The sequence below is a fragment of the Ictalurus punctatus genome, unplaced genomic scaffold, assembly GCF_001660625.3.
Source record: "Ictalurus punctatus breed USDA103 unplaced genomic scaffold, Coco_2.0 Super-Scaffold_100046, whole genome shotgun sequence".
Classification (NCBI taxonomy): domain Eukaryota; kingdom Metazoa; phylum Chordata; class Actinopteri; order Siluriformes; family Ictaluridae; genus Ictalurus; species Ictalurus punctatus.
In genome coordinates, this window is record NW_026521087.1 from 3,818,208 (window position 1) to 3,834,858 (window position 16,651).

The window sequence follows — 16,651 nt, forward strand, 5'->3', positions numbered from 1 at the left end:
CACACACACACACACACACAGGAGATACTGAGGTACACACACACACACACACACACACACACAGGAGATACTGAGGTACACACACACACACACACACACACACACACACACAGATACTGAGGTACACACACACACCCACACACACACACACACACACACACTGGAGACACTGAGGTACTCTCACACGCACACACTCACACTGGAGATACTGAGGTACACACACACGCACACACTCACACGCACACACCGGAGATACTGCGGTATGCACACACACACACGCACACTCTCTCTCACACACTCACACAGACACTCACACTGGAGATTCTGAGGTACACACTCACACACACTCACACACACACAGTTTTCCTCTGTGGTGATTGTAATTGTAGTGATGTGATATTGTCATTGTTGTGTGTGTGAGATGAGAGTAAATGTTGTGTATATAAAGATTTTGTGTAGTTGATGTTTTCAGAGCTAAAACTGAGTGTGTTAAGTGTGAGAAGGTTTTCTTTCTTGCAGGATGTGGAACTGCAGTATTACAGATGAAGGCTGTGCTGCTCTGGCTTCTGCTCCGAGGTCAAACTCCTCATCACACCTGAGAGAACTGAATCTGAATGGTAATAATCCAGGAGAATCAGGAGAGAAGCTGCTCTCTGATCTACTGAAGGATCCACACTGTAACCTGGAGACACTACAGTGAGTTACTGACTAACTGTCTCTTTACTCTACTGTATCATACTGAATAAAGTATGTGTGTGTGTGTGTGTGTGTGTGTGTGTTTATGCTGATGTGTGTTTACACTGATGTTCTTCTCTCTCTTACAGCATTAACTATAATAAACTCACCAGGACTGGCGTATGACAGGAGTCTCACCTCAAACCTCTTCTCCAGGATAAAGCAGTCTTGGTGAAGAGTTAGAACCCGTCCCACATTTCCAGCAGTTTGGGAGCTGTATCATTGAACTTAAAGGGGCAGAGCAGAAACAAAGTCAAGAACAGGCAGAAGGTCATACACAGGAGAAATCAACACACGTAACCAAATATCTGCTGTACAAAGCAACGGCACCGATCTGCCCCGGGGATGGAGACTGACGAGGCTTAAGTACACGTCCGGAAATGTACAGCCAACTCATCCCAAAGCACGAGGCGGGAGCAGGCACGTACAAGATGTGATCGTCCAATGGCAAGCCGGAACATGATGCATTGCAGTGGACTGGGCTTAAAAGAGGAGGAGACAAGACACCCATCCCTCCCCTGACATAGACACACAAATGGAACATAGTACAAATAGAAATAAAACTGAGGACATAACAATGGTCAAGTATCAAATATAATGTAAACTTGCATCGATGAAGTTAATGTTGTTAGTAATTGTTCATAAATTACCATGGTAACACAGAGCTCCAAGGTATAAAAATATGGAGTTTGTCATCAACCAAACAGTAACCAGTTTTAATACCTATAAAAGTTTACGTAGTAAAATTTAGCAAAGCGCTTTACAGTAAATTCAAATGTAAAATTAAACTAATGAAATGTTGTGCAGCACATGCTTATGTTAATTTTTGTTACATTATATGATCATATAAATAAATAAATACTCCCAAAGTCACCAGAATTGAAAGCTTTGGTGCTGTTAAACATTTAGAGATTGAGGTTGTGGTGACTCAGTATTTCACTCAGTATATCTGGGTAAGACACAGTGAACGACTCACTGCTGGCATTCATGAAGAGGTCATAAACTCCACTGGAATAATAAATAGGTCTAATAAAACCATGAGTGGAAATTATTGGTGTAAATTTGTTAGGTTAGGCTTCCTCCAACCAGGAACTATATCCTCCAGTCCACGCGGTGGCGGTAACGCGCCTAACAGCTGCGTCTCCGACCAGTAGAAATCACAGAAGAAGAAAAAGCTGCAGCGGGTATCTCCCGAGCAGTTGAGTTATTACACCGAACTAATCATCTCCAAATTAAAAAATTTCTGACAGTTTTACAGTTAGATCCGGTTTAAACATAAAAGCTGGTTATTTTGTCTGTGTTTGAGGAATTAAAAATAAAACGTTCTGTTTTTAAACCCGAGGTAAGTTAAACGGAAGCTGTGTGGCTGAATCCCAAATCGATGTCATTTCCGGTTTAAGTGCACTACATTAGGGATGAAATAATGACGGTCTACACCCTATCTAGTGCACTATTTAACTCATGAGGAGAGATTTGTAATTCTGTTTTAGCGGCACTATTTATAACCTTACTTTATCCTAAAATCCATTGTTTGCTCCCTGCTTATAGCAACTAAAATAAACAACAGTGAGTGTAAAAGTGGCTAAGTAATTTAGCAGCTAAAATAACTTTATATTTCTGTAATGTTTTTAATGTATAAACTGATAAACCGAGGTAAAGTTGGGTTTATATTGGACATTCACTTAACATTCGAGCTTCTCTCTTCGATTTCTCAAGAAATAAACACAAAAAGGACAAAAATGTGTGTGTGTAGCTGGCGAGTTCACGTTGTAAAGACATACTACGCGCATGCGCACGTAAGCATTCATGTCAACATGTCCGCCATATTGATGAGGGAAAGACCACGCTGTAAACAAATACAAGTAAACGGAGGAGCTTTGGCTTTAGACATTATATATACATTGTCTTTAGACATTTAGCTCATTGTCTTTAGACATTATTTTACTTGTTTACTTTTGATCATAATGTTTGAATTAGACATTACTGATCTTACTCGCGCTACACTCTGTATCAGCGCGTCTACACCACGCGTGATCAGCAACGAGGACTCGTTACTAATACATCACTTCTGACAGAATTTACACTGCAAGCGTGCAAATACAGCATATAATGACAAACTTAAATTAAAATAAACCTTTTGAGCAGCTTGCGACCGCATCACTGTCATGCTTCCGTGCTCCACAAACTCCGCTTTATAAAGTTTATAAACCTTCTCGGTGGTGTTTAATCCCTGACTTAGAGGACACATACTTTCTTCCTCAGTCATGTGATGATTTCTCCTCCGTCTGATGAGGACTGAGGTCATGTTGGGAATAAAATATAACGCTGACAGAAAGTAAACTGAAGAAAGTCAGTGTCGGTGACTCTGAGGCTAAAGCTAGCGGTGTCGCATTACGTGCGTGTGACGATTTGCTGACATTGCTCCTCTTCCGACTACCTACTCAAGTGACGACGAGAGGTTAGGCTATGTCACGTTGTCATAAAGTGGTGTCGGTGCGGTTGTATCGGGGTAGTTTTACAAGTACGAGTACATGAACACAGTATCAGGCTGACACCTGAGTGTCATCGGCATCGGTGCATCCCTAACACACACACACACACACACAATTAAATTGGAGCAGTAAACCATAAGATCTTTGATGACATCATGTACAGGTCAGAGGTCTAGAACTCACTTTCTTTCTCTCTCTTGATAATCGTTGATTTAATGTAAACATTACATTTATCTCTGTAATCTTCTTCCCTATTTGTGGATATTCTTGAGTGAAATAGTTGAGGCCTCCTACGGAACCTATTAAGTTACACAGGAGCAGTGATGAGAATAAACATGACTTTTGGTGCTCATGATTAAATATGGCAGTTTTATTATGAACCCACTAGATTAGAGAAGGAAATACTGAATGTGAAGTGTAGTACGTGTGAATAGACTATCAGTTTAGATACTGAACCTGAACACTACTAACATGCAATGCTTTCTTGGGGTGGTGATGAAGTTGGAGTTGAACCGGTGAGAAAGATATTAGAGAGAGGCTTCTTTACACTCCTGAGGATGTTCAATTAGAACCTTCACCAAACTCACCTGGTTCAAGTCATCAGCTAATTAAGCGGCCTGCACGAGCTGAGGTGGGTGCTTTAGAGCAGATAAAACACCAAATGTGTTAGATAAGAGTTCAGAGCCTGTGTTCTAGACACATGATTTAGAGTGGAGACTTAGGCTTAGACCTGAGCTTTGGAGTTATTCTGATTATAGGTTTCAGTGAGGAAGTGACTGAAGTTAAGGAGAGGAACTGTAAATAAAGTTATAGTCTTTCTGAGTAAACAGAATAAGGCTATATTATTGTTACCGGGGGAGGGGGGGAAGAAACTCGTAGCAGCGCTGATGAAATACATATACATAACAAAAACTGCTAGGAAAAAAAAAACTCAGGCCATTTGCTTAGCCTAATACGTTTTTTTCCATCTGCACAAAATTATTTTTGCAGCCGCTTTTGCAATAAAAAGACTTAAAGTCGAGGGTCCCTCGACTTTAAGAGAGGAGCAGTGAACCATTGACATCATGTACAGATTTAGCATGAAGGTGTGATTGACAGTTTTTAGAAATCACTTCCTAATCCTATGCTAAGATGAATACTACTAGGCTACTACTCTAATAATAATAATAATAATAATAATAATGAGAAGAAGAAAGATAGATTAAAGGGTGAAGAGTAAAATCAATATAAAGTGGGGCTGTTTTGTCTTCAGCAAGAATACCTAGTGCTAATAAGTAAATTGTCAACAACATTGTATATATATCTAGTGCCTGGTAATCAACCTCCTCATCTGGTGAGAGGACAGTCCACTCATCCTCACATTTCACACAGTATGAATAATAATGATAACAAAAGGAAGTAAAGCTAAATGAATGTTTTAACTGAGAGCAATACTTTGTACCCATATTTCCAACTGTATAGTAGATTGCACACAGTTTTTGCTTGTTACGTTTAGACCCGAGGGGATTGCAAACTTCAAAAGTACCATCGTCATTATAACATTCTTCCTCAACTTCCTCAAGCAGATGCTGAGGATCATCAGCCATAGTCCGTTGTAACACAGTGTGTTTATGCTTTTGGTAAATATAACATCTAAAGGACTCATACTTTGAAAAGGTCCTCTGACAGTCATTAAGACCAAAAGTTATTGAAAAATTTGCCTCATGTGCATGATTGAGACCAATGTGCTGGATTAATTTGACAATCGTTCTCTGAGAGCATTTAGGACACCAGAATAGGCGAGGCATTTTTGGCAGATATTACTGTAAGAGGTTGATTACTCTGGTAACTGGAGTAGGTAGAGGCTTGTCACCATCCATAGTAAGTTTCAAAACATATTGCTGGAGAAAAATCTGTTTCTTGAAGAGTGTTCTTCAAATGAGATGGATATGTTGAACAGAAGACAAAATAAGCACAAAATGAAGCAAGAGCCCTTTCATCCACACTGCTAGCCCAGCAGATCTCTATCCCATCTACTTTGATGACTGCAGTGACTCTCCTTGTAAACACAGTTTTGCAGTCAGTGACTTCTGGTACTTGCAGTGGTAACAGCAGACTTTCTATGCCAGCGACTTGCCTTCGAGCCTCAGCTTTATTAACTGTTCAGAAAAAACTGTTTTTTTCTTCTCAATGGAATATTTAGGAAAGGGAGGGGAGGAGAGAAGAAAAAAGGTGATGTTCATCACCACCCCAAGAAAGCACTGCATGTTAGTAGTGTTCAGAGTCAGTATCTAAACTGATAGTCTATTCACACACACATTAGCGCTAATACACTTCACATCCAGTATTTCCTTCTCTAATGTAGTGGGTTCATTGGTAACAGGTTTGTCTGATTAGTATTCTGGAGAAGGTTAACAATGTCGGTGTGTTGGTTTGGAGTTGTAGTTTGTGTTTGCCATGTTTGTAGTCTGAGGTGCATTCTGAGAAACGGAGTCGCTGGTTTGCTGTGACATGACAATGACACTTGAGAGTTTACTGTTCAAGACTCAGAATTACTATACATTACTATAATTAGCATCAAGCTGCACATGACATTTTATGAAAGTAGTACTATGTTTTTGCTTATTTACCGGTACCTCATACAGTCAAAAGGTTATTGAATTTTAATTATTTTTCTTAAAAATAAAATAAAAAAATCTAAAAACTGAGTTGTGTCGTGGAAATTAGACAACACTTGCAGACTCGTCCTCTGAGGTGAAAAAGGTTTATTACAGAAAGATGGTTAATACAGCATAGAAGAAGTATCCCAGAAGACAAAAAAAATGACATGATCATCCTGTTTACAACGTTTACAGCCAGGCTCTTAATGCATGCTGTTACCTTCTTGAGCATTAGTGAATGTTTGCACCTTTTGGAATAGTCGTGTACGAGTCCTTCAATTGTCCTCAGTGTGAAAAGATGGATCGGAACATCATATAACCGCTACTGGAAAGGGCTAAAATATGCAGGAAAAGCAAAGTATGTGAAGGACCTGGAGGATTTTTCTGAAGAACAGTGGGCAGTTTAACTGCTCAGGACAAACAAGGGACTCATGAACAACTATCATAACACATAAAAAGAGTCGTGGATCATTCAGGTAACGACACACAATATTAAGAAGCAAACGTGTGTAAACTTTTGAATGGGGGTAATTTTGATTAATTCAGCTATTATCTTGTGGACTATATGTAAACATCTGTTATGTGAAATAGCTTATTCATGGCGGTACTAAATAAGAAACTTAGGATTTTTATGATCAATCTTATTTTGTTAAGAGTATTAAGATTTTGTAGATTCTGCAAGGGGTATGTAAACTTCCGATCGCAACTGTATAGCCACCCAGCTACCAACACACACACACACACACACACACACACACACAATTTCAACCACTTAAAAACAGCAAGGACTTTTATAAACAATCAAAAATAGACTATAATATGAACATTTTAACAAATTAACAAAGACACCACAGTTAAAACACTCTAAATACCTTCTTTTTGCAAAAGTTTTCAAAAGTCTTCTCTTGCGCCCGCACTCTCAATCTGATGCCAGCTGGAGCCACCTCTTCATGGTCCCCTCAACCTCCATCTCTGCAGCTTTAGCCGTGAAGAGGTTTCTATGAACATTGGAAGAAAGCAATACATATCGTAAGGTTATTATGAATCTTAAGCATTAATTACGTTTATACCATGGTCAGTGTGAATATTGGATTCTGAATGGCTGGAAGGTGTGCATTATAACCGTTTATTGCACAGGTAGTTCCAGTCAGTTTTATCACTGTGAGCATTTCTAAATCAACGCGCAGCCTACATGCACACACAAACACACACACGCACATACACTCGAGCATACAGAGACATTCGTTAACACACATTCATACACACAGACACTTCTTGCCGGTGCTGTCTGCAACTTTAACAAAAAAAATAACTTTGCTGGTGAAAAGTTACATTATATTTCTCAACAATGAGGTGTTACCATCACTGTTTGTGAAGTAATTCAACTCTCAGTTTTACTACACTACTGCTGCGCAACACTGACTATGTTTACATGGACAGCAGTAATCTAATTATTGACCTTACTCTGAGTAAGATAATAACGTGATTAAGGTGTCACCGCGCCACACCGTCCGATGTCCCTCCAGAATTTCACGTATCAACATACAGTTCGTCTTCGTTATGGTATAGTATACAGTTTTGGGTGTTTTTATTTATTTTTTTTATGAACGCTTTAACTCAGTTATTTATTTGTCATGCTGTACGTGCAAATAGACAACTGCCTGAAGCCGTGAGCTGCATCCCAAACCGTGCACTTAGCGTCTCTATAGTAGCCGAGATAGATGTATTTTCCTAACTACAGGCCTATAGTAGGCAAGTATGCGGTTTGGGATGCAGCGGTGCTCTCTTGTTCGCCGTAAAATGTTGAGCACTGCCGTGTGTGTACGTGTCCTGTCGCAAAATGTGGTGAAAACTCACACAACGTTAATAATGTGATTCAGGTGTTTACATGTCTGTAATACACGTTGATAATGCGACTAAAACAGGAGTACTCGACATGTCTTAATTCGATTAGTGCTTACTTCGAGTAACTTGACTTTAATCAGATTAAGGTAATTAAAAATTGCTGTTAAGGTAAGGTAATTAAAAATCTCATCACACTACTTTATCTCTGTGTCTGATTTATATCGGGCAAAATTCCAGATCTAACGACCTAACTAATAGAAATTAACTGTCATTTTAAACTTCTAATCAAAGTTTGTGCTTCTAAAATCAATGACAGCTTTAACGTTATTAATTGTGGAAAGACCATGGTATAAGCGGGGTAATCCATGGCTAGGTGACGATTTGAACGAGTGGTTCTTTTCCTCCACATCATGCACTAAAATTGTTTAATGCACATCTAGCTGTGGATTACCCCTTACATATAATCTGAGAGAGACAGCTAATTCTGTATGTAAACAGATATACTTACCAATCATGACCTCTCCAAGTTGGAGAGTGGCCAGTGAAGTCTTTCCATTGACTCCCCTCCAATTGAGGTTCTTTGCCAGGGAGTTAGCAATCACCCTCTTCAATATGCGCCAGGTGCAGTCGAGCACATCTGCCCTGTCAATAAGCGCCAACCAGTTTACCCGAAACCGATGATTTTTAAAACAATAATATAATATAAAATAATATAAAATATAAATAATTAATAAGCATGTATTGCCTTGTCAACTGTGTCAGTGCTTCTCACTACTCCTGCAGTTACCCTGCCCTGTGTGCTTTCCATGTTTTGCTCCTCTACCAAAGATTAGGTCATAACTGTTCCCTCATATCAAAGTGGTGTTGAATGTTGTGCTTTGAGTACGAGTGTGTCACCTTGAGAAAACAAACACTTTCAGTAGCTGTGTAATTGTGCAAGCAATTGTTAACAAAAAAAGAAAAAAATTCTCACCAGTTTTTGCTTGCAATCTGGGCTCTGTTGCATCCTTTGCTCCAGACTACGCAGTTGAGGAAGATCTTGCAGGGCAGTAAATCTTCATCAGTATCCAAAGACTGCACCTGGAACACCTGTAGTTGAAGCAAGCTCAGTGGTTTGTTGGTCCAGCACCATCTCTAATTTAGTCAACGCCTCCCTCAGCATGGTTATGGTAAAGAAGTTAACAATATTTACAAATGATACACACTACAAAACTGTACAACTCCATCCTCAGTCTTATTCCTAACCTACACAAATTCTAGTAAGATGGCTGAGTGGAAATCACAGTTAATTAATACCTACAAAAGAAAGTCAATCAGAAAGCAGGAGAATACTTGGTACTGCCGGTACTGAAAAAAAAACCTTATCGTATCATTCTTTTTAAAATTTTAGTATCAACTTGGTACAGATACTTTTGACATCACAACTTACCAATTACAACATCCTTGAATTGCAGGGATGCCAAGGATATTTTCCCATTCATTTGTAACAGATAGCTACACCGTGACAGGGGTGGCTGTGGATCAGGTGGTAGAGTGGGTTGTCCACTAATCCACTAATCGTAGGGTTGGCAGTTTGATTCTCAGTCCACATGACTCCACATGCCAAAGTGTCCTTGGGCAAGACACTGAACCCCAAGTTGCTCCTGATGGCAAGTTAGCACCTTGCATGGCAGCTCTGCTACCATTGGTGTGTGAATGGGTAAAAGAGACACAGTGTAAAGCGCTTTGGATAAAAGTGTTTTATAAGTGCGCCATTTACCATTTTACCATTTAGTGACACAGAAGCGGAGTCCGTTCCATTCCGTGGTGTTTTAATTAACGGAAGTAAAAAAAGAGATGAAGAGAAGGGTGGGGTCTTAGGAAGCAATAAAAAGAACAGGTGACTAGGTGAGAGAAAGCGGGACACGGAAATGAGAGCCAGGTGGGAATGGCGGAACTGATGGTGTGCGTTTGCCAAGGACCATGCTAATGCTCTTACTGTGGATTATAACCTTGTGGATATTGATTCAGGAGGCTGGCGAACACTTCGGGAATATTCTGCCAAGGTGAATAAACGAGCGAGCGGAGTTTTGAGGGTTCGGAGGCACATCACGGTTTTGAGATCCTTTCTTTAATACTTTTGTAGAGAACCAGTATGTTTAAATCGTTGGATGTTACTGTCTGTAAAGAACTCCGAGTGTTAAGCGGAATCTGACTGCCGGTTTCCCATGCTTTCGGGATCACGAACTCCCGTACGCCTAAATCACCGCCATTGAAGTGCAGCTTTTAAAGTGAACAACTTTTTGTTTTGGTTAAGAATTATTTTGGGGTTAAATGTTTTTTTTTCTGCCTTTTGTGTGTGAAAATTTTCTTTAATGAATAGAGCCTTGTTTCCTTATGGGTGCGTTTATTAACTTTTTGGTTTTCATTATTTCAGTTTCTATGACTGAAATGATCTGTATTTTCTTATGTTTATTGCATAAATAATAATAAACTTATTTTGTAAGAATTGAGTAGCATACTGATTTTTTTATTCTGAGTGATGTCCAAATTATAAGTTATAAGTGACTGTTAATTTGAACTGTCTGGCGTCCAAACCCCATAAGGTAACACACTACAGAGTGGCGCCCAAATGGGGACCGAACCGTAAGTTTTAGAAAGTTTAGTTGGGGTACTGATCTTAACAGACTTGGACATTTGCGTTATTGATGGACTTGACCATTGTTAATTATTGTGAAATACAGTGTGTACATATATTTTCAGTTTTTCTGGTTGGTGTTTACATGAAATGTATGGTTATTGAGAACATTCAGGAGTCTGTGTAACTACTTGCTGCTCTGTATTGTTTCTCTTATTCCCTGGCCATGTCAACCCCTACCCATCGAATCAAGCGCATCATTACTCTTGTCTTCTTGATGAAGGAAAGAGCCAGGCTTCCACATTCAGTGGAAAAGCAGAGACTGCCCGTGATTTTGCAAGCAGCTGTTATCTGCCTTGCTACAAAAGCTCAATGGAAGGGAAACCGCTCCCAGCCTTTTTCGGGCGTAGACCTCTTGCTGATAGGTGAACTTGGCGACCAGTACTTTATGGAAAATTTTCCAGTCACGCACAGAGTCTTATTGAGCAACGAAAGAGCCAGGCTTCCATTTTCTGTGGAAAACCAGAGACTCCCTTTCATTTTGTAAGCAAATGTTAACTGCTTTGCTACGAAAGCACAAAAGAAGGAAATCTGCTCTGTCCAAGGTGTCGCTTTCCGGCTGTTCCTGGAGGAGCTGATCCTACAGTGATGAGTGTTAGGCAAACGTGATAACCACCACACTACAGAAACCATGACAGGGCTGCGCTTCGGCTCTTGCCTATGGTCTGCTGATGAGAAGAGCACATACTTAAACTTTTGTTCAGCAGAGTTGAATTGCCTAGCATGGCATTGGTGGTATAGAGGTGAGCATAGCTGCCTTCCAAGCAGTTGACCCGGGTTCGATTCCCGGCCAATGCACGGATTCTAACTCGGAGCCTCTGGAGCTGCTTTATGGTAGTTGGCACAAAAAGAAGGAATCACCTACCTGAAAGTAAATGGGTCAACAGAATGTGCCATAGGCTTCTCTGCAGGCCTCCCACAACTCTTTCTGCTTCCCACTTGAATTCTTAGTGCTTCTTTGCTGTTTGTAAACACAGCATTATCCAACAGGGCACGTTTGACCCGTGAACAGGGGCGAAAATGTTAGAAAATGCCGTCTCTCCGTGTCTGTCTTTTGTTAGCGACAAGCTAGCATGCAAACTGTGATGAGAGGTGTACATTTTCCACAATCAGCCATCTATATAGTCAATGTTTTATATTTAATAAGCAAAAATGTCTATATGCTGATTGGTCTTAAGCAGCGTTGTCCAATCTTCAGCTTTTCTTTCCAATCTAGCAGGAGCCACACCTGATTCCAATTGTTGGATCCGCTGATCTTGGCTTTCAATAGACTAAAGTGTGGCTTCTGCTTGGTTAGAATGACAACCTGCAACCACACTGGCCCATTCTGGAGAAGACTGGACAACCCTGATCTAAAGCAAATAAAGACCGAGGTAAGTGCCACTTTGTGAGTTCTGAATCCGTCATGCCGACTCGACGTCACTCGATGAACAGGGAAGGAACTGGTAGATGAGAAGACTTCCCACTGTTGACGAATGGCGATTTCAAGTTGAGGGTGCGTTTGCTTTGCGTTTTCCCGCTTGGAGGTGGGGAATTACAAGTCGCAACCTCTTCTCAAGCGCATCATTACTCTTGTCTTCTTGATGAAGGAAAGAGCCAGGCTTCCACATTCAGTGGAAAAGCAGAGACTGCCCGTGATTTTGCAAGCAGCTGTTATCTGCCTTGCTACAAAAGCTCAATGGAAGGGAAACCGCTCCCAGCCTTTTTCGGGCGTAGACCTCTTGCTGATAGGTGAACTTGGCGACCAGTACTTTATGGAAAATTTTCCAGTCACGCACAGAGTCTTATTGAGCAACGAAAGAGCCAGGCTTCCATTTTCTGTGGAAAACCAGAGACTCCCTTTCATTTTGTAAGCAAATGTTAACTGCTTTGCTACGAAAGCACAAAAGAAGGAAATCTGCTCTGTCCAAGGTGTCGCTTTCCAGCTGTTCCTGGAGGAGCTGATCCTACAGTGATGAGTGTTAGGCAAACGTGATAACCACCACACTACAGAAACCATGACAGGGCTGCGCTTCGGCTCTTGCCTATGGTCTGCTGATGAGAAGAGCACATACTTAAACTTTTGTTCAGCAGAGTTGAATTGCCTAGCATGGCATTGGTGGTATAGAGGTGAGCATAGCTGCCTTCCAAGTAGTTGACCTGCGTTTGATTCCTGGCCAATGCACGGATTGTAACTCGGAGCTTCTGTAGCTACTTTATGGTAGTTGGCACAAAAGGAAGGAATCACCTACCTGAAAGTAAATGGGTCAACAGAATGTGCCATAGGCTTCTCTGCAGGCCTCCCACAACTCTTTCTGCTTCCCACTTGAATTCTTAGTGCTTCTTTGCTGTTTGTAAACACAGCATTATCCAACAGGGCACGTTTGACCCGTGAACAGGGGCGAAAATGTTAGAAAATGCCGTCTCTCCGTGTCTGTCTTTTGTTAGCGACAAGCTAGCATGCAAACTGTGATGAGAGGTGTACATTTTCCGCAATCAGCCATCTATATAGTCAATGTTTTATATTTAATAAGCAAAAATGTCTATATGCTGATTGGTCTTAAGCAGCGTTGTCCAATCTTCAGCTTTTCGTTCCAATCTAGCAGGAGCCACACCCGATTCCAATTGTTGGATCCGCTGATCTTGACTTTCAATAGACTAAAGTGTGGCTTCTACTTGGTTAGAATGACAACCTGCAAAGACACTGGCCCAATCTGGAGAAGACTGGACAACCCTTATCTAATGCAAATAAAGACCGAGGTCAGTGCCACTTTGTGAGTTCTGAATCCGTCATGCCGACTCGACGTCACTCGATGAACAGGGAAGGAACTGGTAGATGAGAAGACTTCCCACTGTTGACGAATGGCGATTTCAAGTTGAGGGTACGTTTGCTTTGCGTTTTCCCGCTTGGAGGCGGGGAATTACAAGTCGCAACCTCTTGTCAAGCGCATCATTACTCTTGTCTTCTTGATGAAGGAAAGAGCCAGGCTTCCACATTCAGTGGAAAAGCAGAGACTGCCCGTGATTTTGCAAGCAGCTGTTATCTGCCTTGCTACAAAAGCTCAATGGAAGGGAAACCGCTCCCAGCCTTTCTCGGGCGTAGACCTCTTGCTGATAGGTGAACTTGGCGACCAGTACTTTATGGAAAATTTTCCAGTCACACACAGAGTCTTATTGAGCAACGAAAGAGCCAGGCTTCCACTTTCTGTGGAAAACCAGAGACTCCCTTTCATTTTGTAAGCAAATGTTAACTGCTTTGCTACAAAAGCACAAAAGAAGGAAATCTGCTCTGTCCAAGGTGTCGCTTTCCGGCTGTTCCTGGAGGACCTGATCCTACAGTGATGAGTGTTAGGCAAACGTGATAACCACCACACTACAGAAACCATGACAGAGCTGCGCTTCGGCTCTTGCCTATGGTCTGCTGATGAGAAGAGCACATACTTAAACTTTTGTTCAGCAGAGTTGAATTGCCTAGCATGGCATTGGTGGTATAGAGGGGAGCATAGCTGCCTTCCAAGTAGTTGACCTGCGTTTGATTCCTGGCCAATGCACGGATTGTAACTCGGAGCTTCTGTAGCTACTTTATGGTAGTTGGCACAAAAGGAAGGAATCACCTACCTGAAAGTAAATGGGTCAACAGAATGTGCCATAGGCTTCTCTGCAGGCCTCCCACAACTCTTTCTGCTTCCCACTTGAATTCTTAGTGCTTCTTTGCTGTTTGTAAACACAGCATTATCCAACAGGGCACGTTTGACCCGTGAACAGGGGCGAAAATGTTAGAAAATGCCGTCTCTCCGTGTCTGTCTTTTGTTAGCGACAAGCTAGCATGCAAACTGTGATGAGAGGTGTACATTTTCCGCAATCAGCCATCTATATAGTCAATGTTTTATATTTAATAAGCAAAAATGTCTATATGCTGATTGGTCTTAAGCAGCGTTGTCCAATCTTCGGCTTTTCGTTCCAATCTAGCAGGAGCCACACCCGATTCCAATTGTTGGATCCGCTGATCTTGACTTTCAATAGACTAAAGTGTGGCTTCTACTTGGTTAGAATGACAACCTGCAAAGACACTGGCCCAATCTGGAGAAGACTGGACAACCCTTATCTAATGCAAATAAAGACCGAGGTCAGTGCCACTTTGTGAGTTCTGAATCCGTCATGCCGACTCGACGTCACTCGATGAACAGGGAAGGAACTGGTAGATGAGAAGACTTCCCACTGTTGACGAATGGCGATTTCAAGTTGAGGGTGCGTTTGCTTTGCGTTTTCCTGCTTGGAGGTGGGGAATTACAAGTCGCAACCTCTTCTCAAGCGCATCATCACTCTTGTCTTCTTGATGAAGGAAAGAGCCAGGCTTCCACATTCAGTGGAAAAGCAGAGACTGCCCGTGATTTTGCAAGCAGCTGTTATCTGCCTTGCTACAAAAGCTCAATGGAAGGGAAACCGCTCCCAGCCTTTTTCGGGCGTAGACCTCTTGCTGATAGGTGAACTTGGCGACCAGTACTTTATGGAAAATTTTCCAGTCACGCACAGAGTCTTATTGAGCAACGAAAGAGCCAGGCTTCCATTTTCTATGGAAAACCAGAGACTCTCTTTCATTTTGTAAGCAAATGTTAACTGCTTTGCTACGAAAGCACAAAAGAAGGAAATCTGCTCTGTCCAAGGTGTTGCTTTCCGGCTGTTCCTGGAGGACCTGATCCTACAGTGATGAGTGTTAGGCAAACATGATAACCACCACACTACAGAAACCATGACAGAGCTGTGCTTCGGCTCTTGCCTATGGTCTGCTGATGAGAAGAGCACATACTTAAACTTTTGTTCAGCAGAGTTGAATTGCCTAGCATGGCATTGGTGGTATAGAGGTGAGCATAGCTGCCTTCCAAGTAGTTGACCTGCGTTTGATTCCTGGCCAATGCACGGATTGTAACTCGGAGCTTCTGTAGCTACTTTATGGTAGTTGGCACAAAAGGAAGGAATCACCTACCTGAAAGTAAATGGGTCAACAGAATGTGCCATAGGCTTCTCTGCAGGCCTCCCACAACTCTTTCTGCTTCCCACTTGAATTCTTAGTGCTTCTTTGCTGTTTGTAAACACAGCATTATCCAACAGGGCACGTTTGACCCGTGAACAGGGGCGAAAATGTTAGAAAATGCCGTCTCTCCGTGTCTGTCTTTTGTTAGCGACAAGCTAGCATGCAAACTGTGATGAGAGGTGTACATTTTCCACAATCAGCCATCTATATAGTCAATGTTTTATATTTGATAAGCAAATATGTCTATATGCTGATTGGTCTTAAGCAGCGTTGTCCAATCTTCAGCTTTTCTTTCCAATCTAGCAGGAGCCACACCTGATTCCAATTGTTGGATCCGCTGATCTTGGCTTTCAATAGACTAAAGTGTGGCTTCTGCTTGGTTAGAATGACAACCTGCAACCACACTGGCCCATTCTGGAGAAGACTGGACAACCCTTATCTAAAGCAAATAAAGACCGAGGTCAGTGCCACTTTGTGAGTTCTGAATCCGTCATGCCGACTCGACGTCACTCGGTGAACAGGGAAGGAACTGGTAGATGAGAAGACTTCCCACTGTTGACGAATGGCGATTTCAAGTTGAGGGTGCGTTTGCATTGCGTTTTCCGGCTTGGAGGTGGGGAATTACAAGTCGCAACCTCTTGTCAAGCGCATCATTACTCTTGTCTTCTTGATGAAGGAAAGAGCCAGGCTTCCACATTCAGTGGAAAAGCAGAGACTGCCCGTGATTTTGCAAGCAGCTGTTATCTGCCTTGCTACAAAAGCTCAATGGAAGGGAAACCGCTCCCAGCCTTTTTCAGGCGTAGACCTCTTGCTGATAGGTGAACTTGGCGACCAGTACTTTATGGAAAATTTTCCAGTCACGCACAGAGTCTTATTGAGCAACGAAAGAGCCAGGCTTCCACTTTCTGTGGAAAACCAGAGACTCCCTTTCATTTTGTAAGCAAATGTTAACTGCTTTGCTACAAAAGCACAAAAGAAGGAAATCTGCTCTGTCCAAGGTGTCGCTTTCCGGCTGTTCCTGGAGGAGCTGATCCTACAGTGATGAGTGTTAGGCAAACGTGATAACCACCACACTACAGAAACCATGACAGAGCTGCGCTTCGGCTCTTGCCTATGGTCTGCTGATGAGAAGAGCACATACTTAAACTTTTGTTCAGCAGAGTTGAATTGCCTAGCATGGCATTGGTGGTATAGAGGTGAGCATAGCTGCCGTCCAAGTAGTTTACCTGCGTTTGATTCCTGGCCAATGCAC

The 16,651-nt window shown here is 41.9% G+C and overlaps 2 protein-coding genes, 3 long non-coding RNA genes and 1 other non-coding gene across 10 annotated transcripts in view; 3 read left to right on the top strand and 3 right to left on the bottom strand.

Moving 5' to 3' along the window:
* The window catches only part of LOC128630186 (uncharacterized), a 2,888-nt gene extending 1,280 nt beyond the window's left edge, over nucleotides 1-1,608 (top strand). For both annotated transcript variants that reach the window (XR_008394559.1, XR_008394560.1), the window contains 2 exons: nucleotides 1-696; nucleotides 825-1,608. The exon at nucleotides 1-696 is cut by the window's left edge. This is a non-coding gene — a long non-coding RNA (uncharacterized LOC128630186). The remainder of the gene's footprint in view (nucleotides 697-824) is intronic.
* LOC128630122 (NACHT, LRR and PYD domains-containing protein 12) overlaps nucleotides 1-16,651 on the bottom strand; it is a 462,144-nt gene that overhangs the window by 373,301 nt on the left and 72,192 nt on the right. The gene's annotated exons all lie outside the window — the stretch shown is intronic.
* LOC108261659 (E3 ubiquitin-protein ligase UBR2) overlaps nucleotides 1-16,651 on the bottom strand; it is a 171,795-nt gene that overhangs the window by 101,253 nt on the left and 53,891 nt on the right. The gene's annotated exons all lie outside the window — the stretch shown is intronic.
* LOC128630173 (uncharacterized) overlaps nucleotides 1-16,651 on the top strand; it is a 135,800-nt gene that overhangs the window by 86,069 nt on the left and 33,080 nt on the right. The window lies entirely within an intron of this gene.
* LOC128630216 (uncharacterized) lies at nucleotides 6,374-8,973 on the bottom strand. Its single transcript, XR_008394600.1, has 3 exons — nucleotides 8,685-8,973; nucleotides 8,220-8,353; nucleotides 6,374-6,864 (listed from the first exon to the last, which is right to left on the bottom strand). It is a non-coding gene; the product is annotated as an uncharacterized LOC128630216 (long non-coding RNA).
* trnag-ucc (transfer RNA glycine (anticodon UCC)) lies at nucleotides 11,115-11,186 on the top strand. Its single transcript has one exon. It is a non-coding gene; the product is annotated as a tRNA-Gly (tRNA).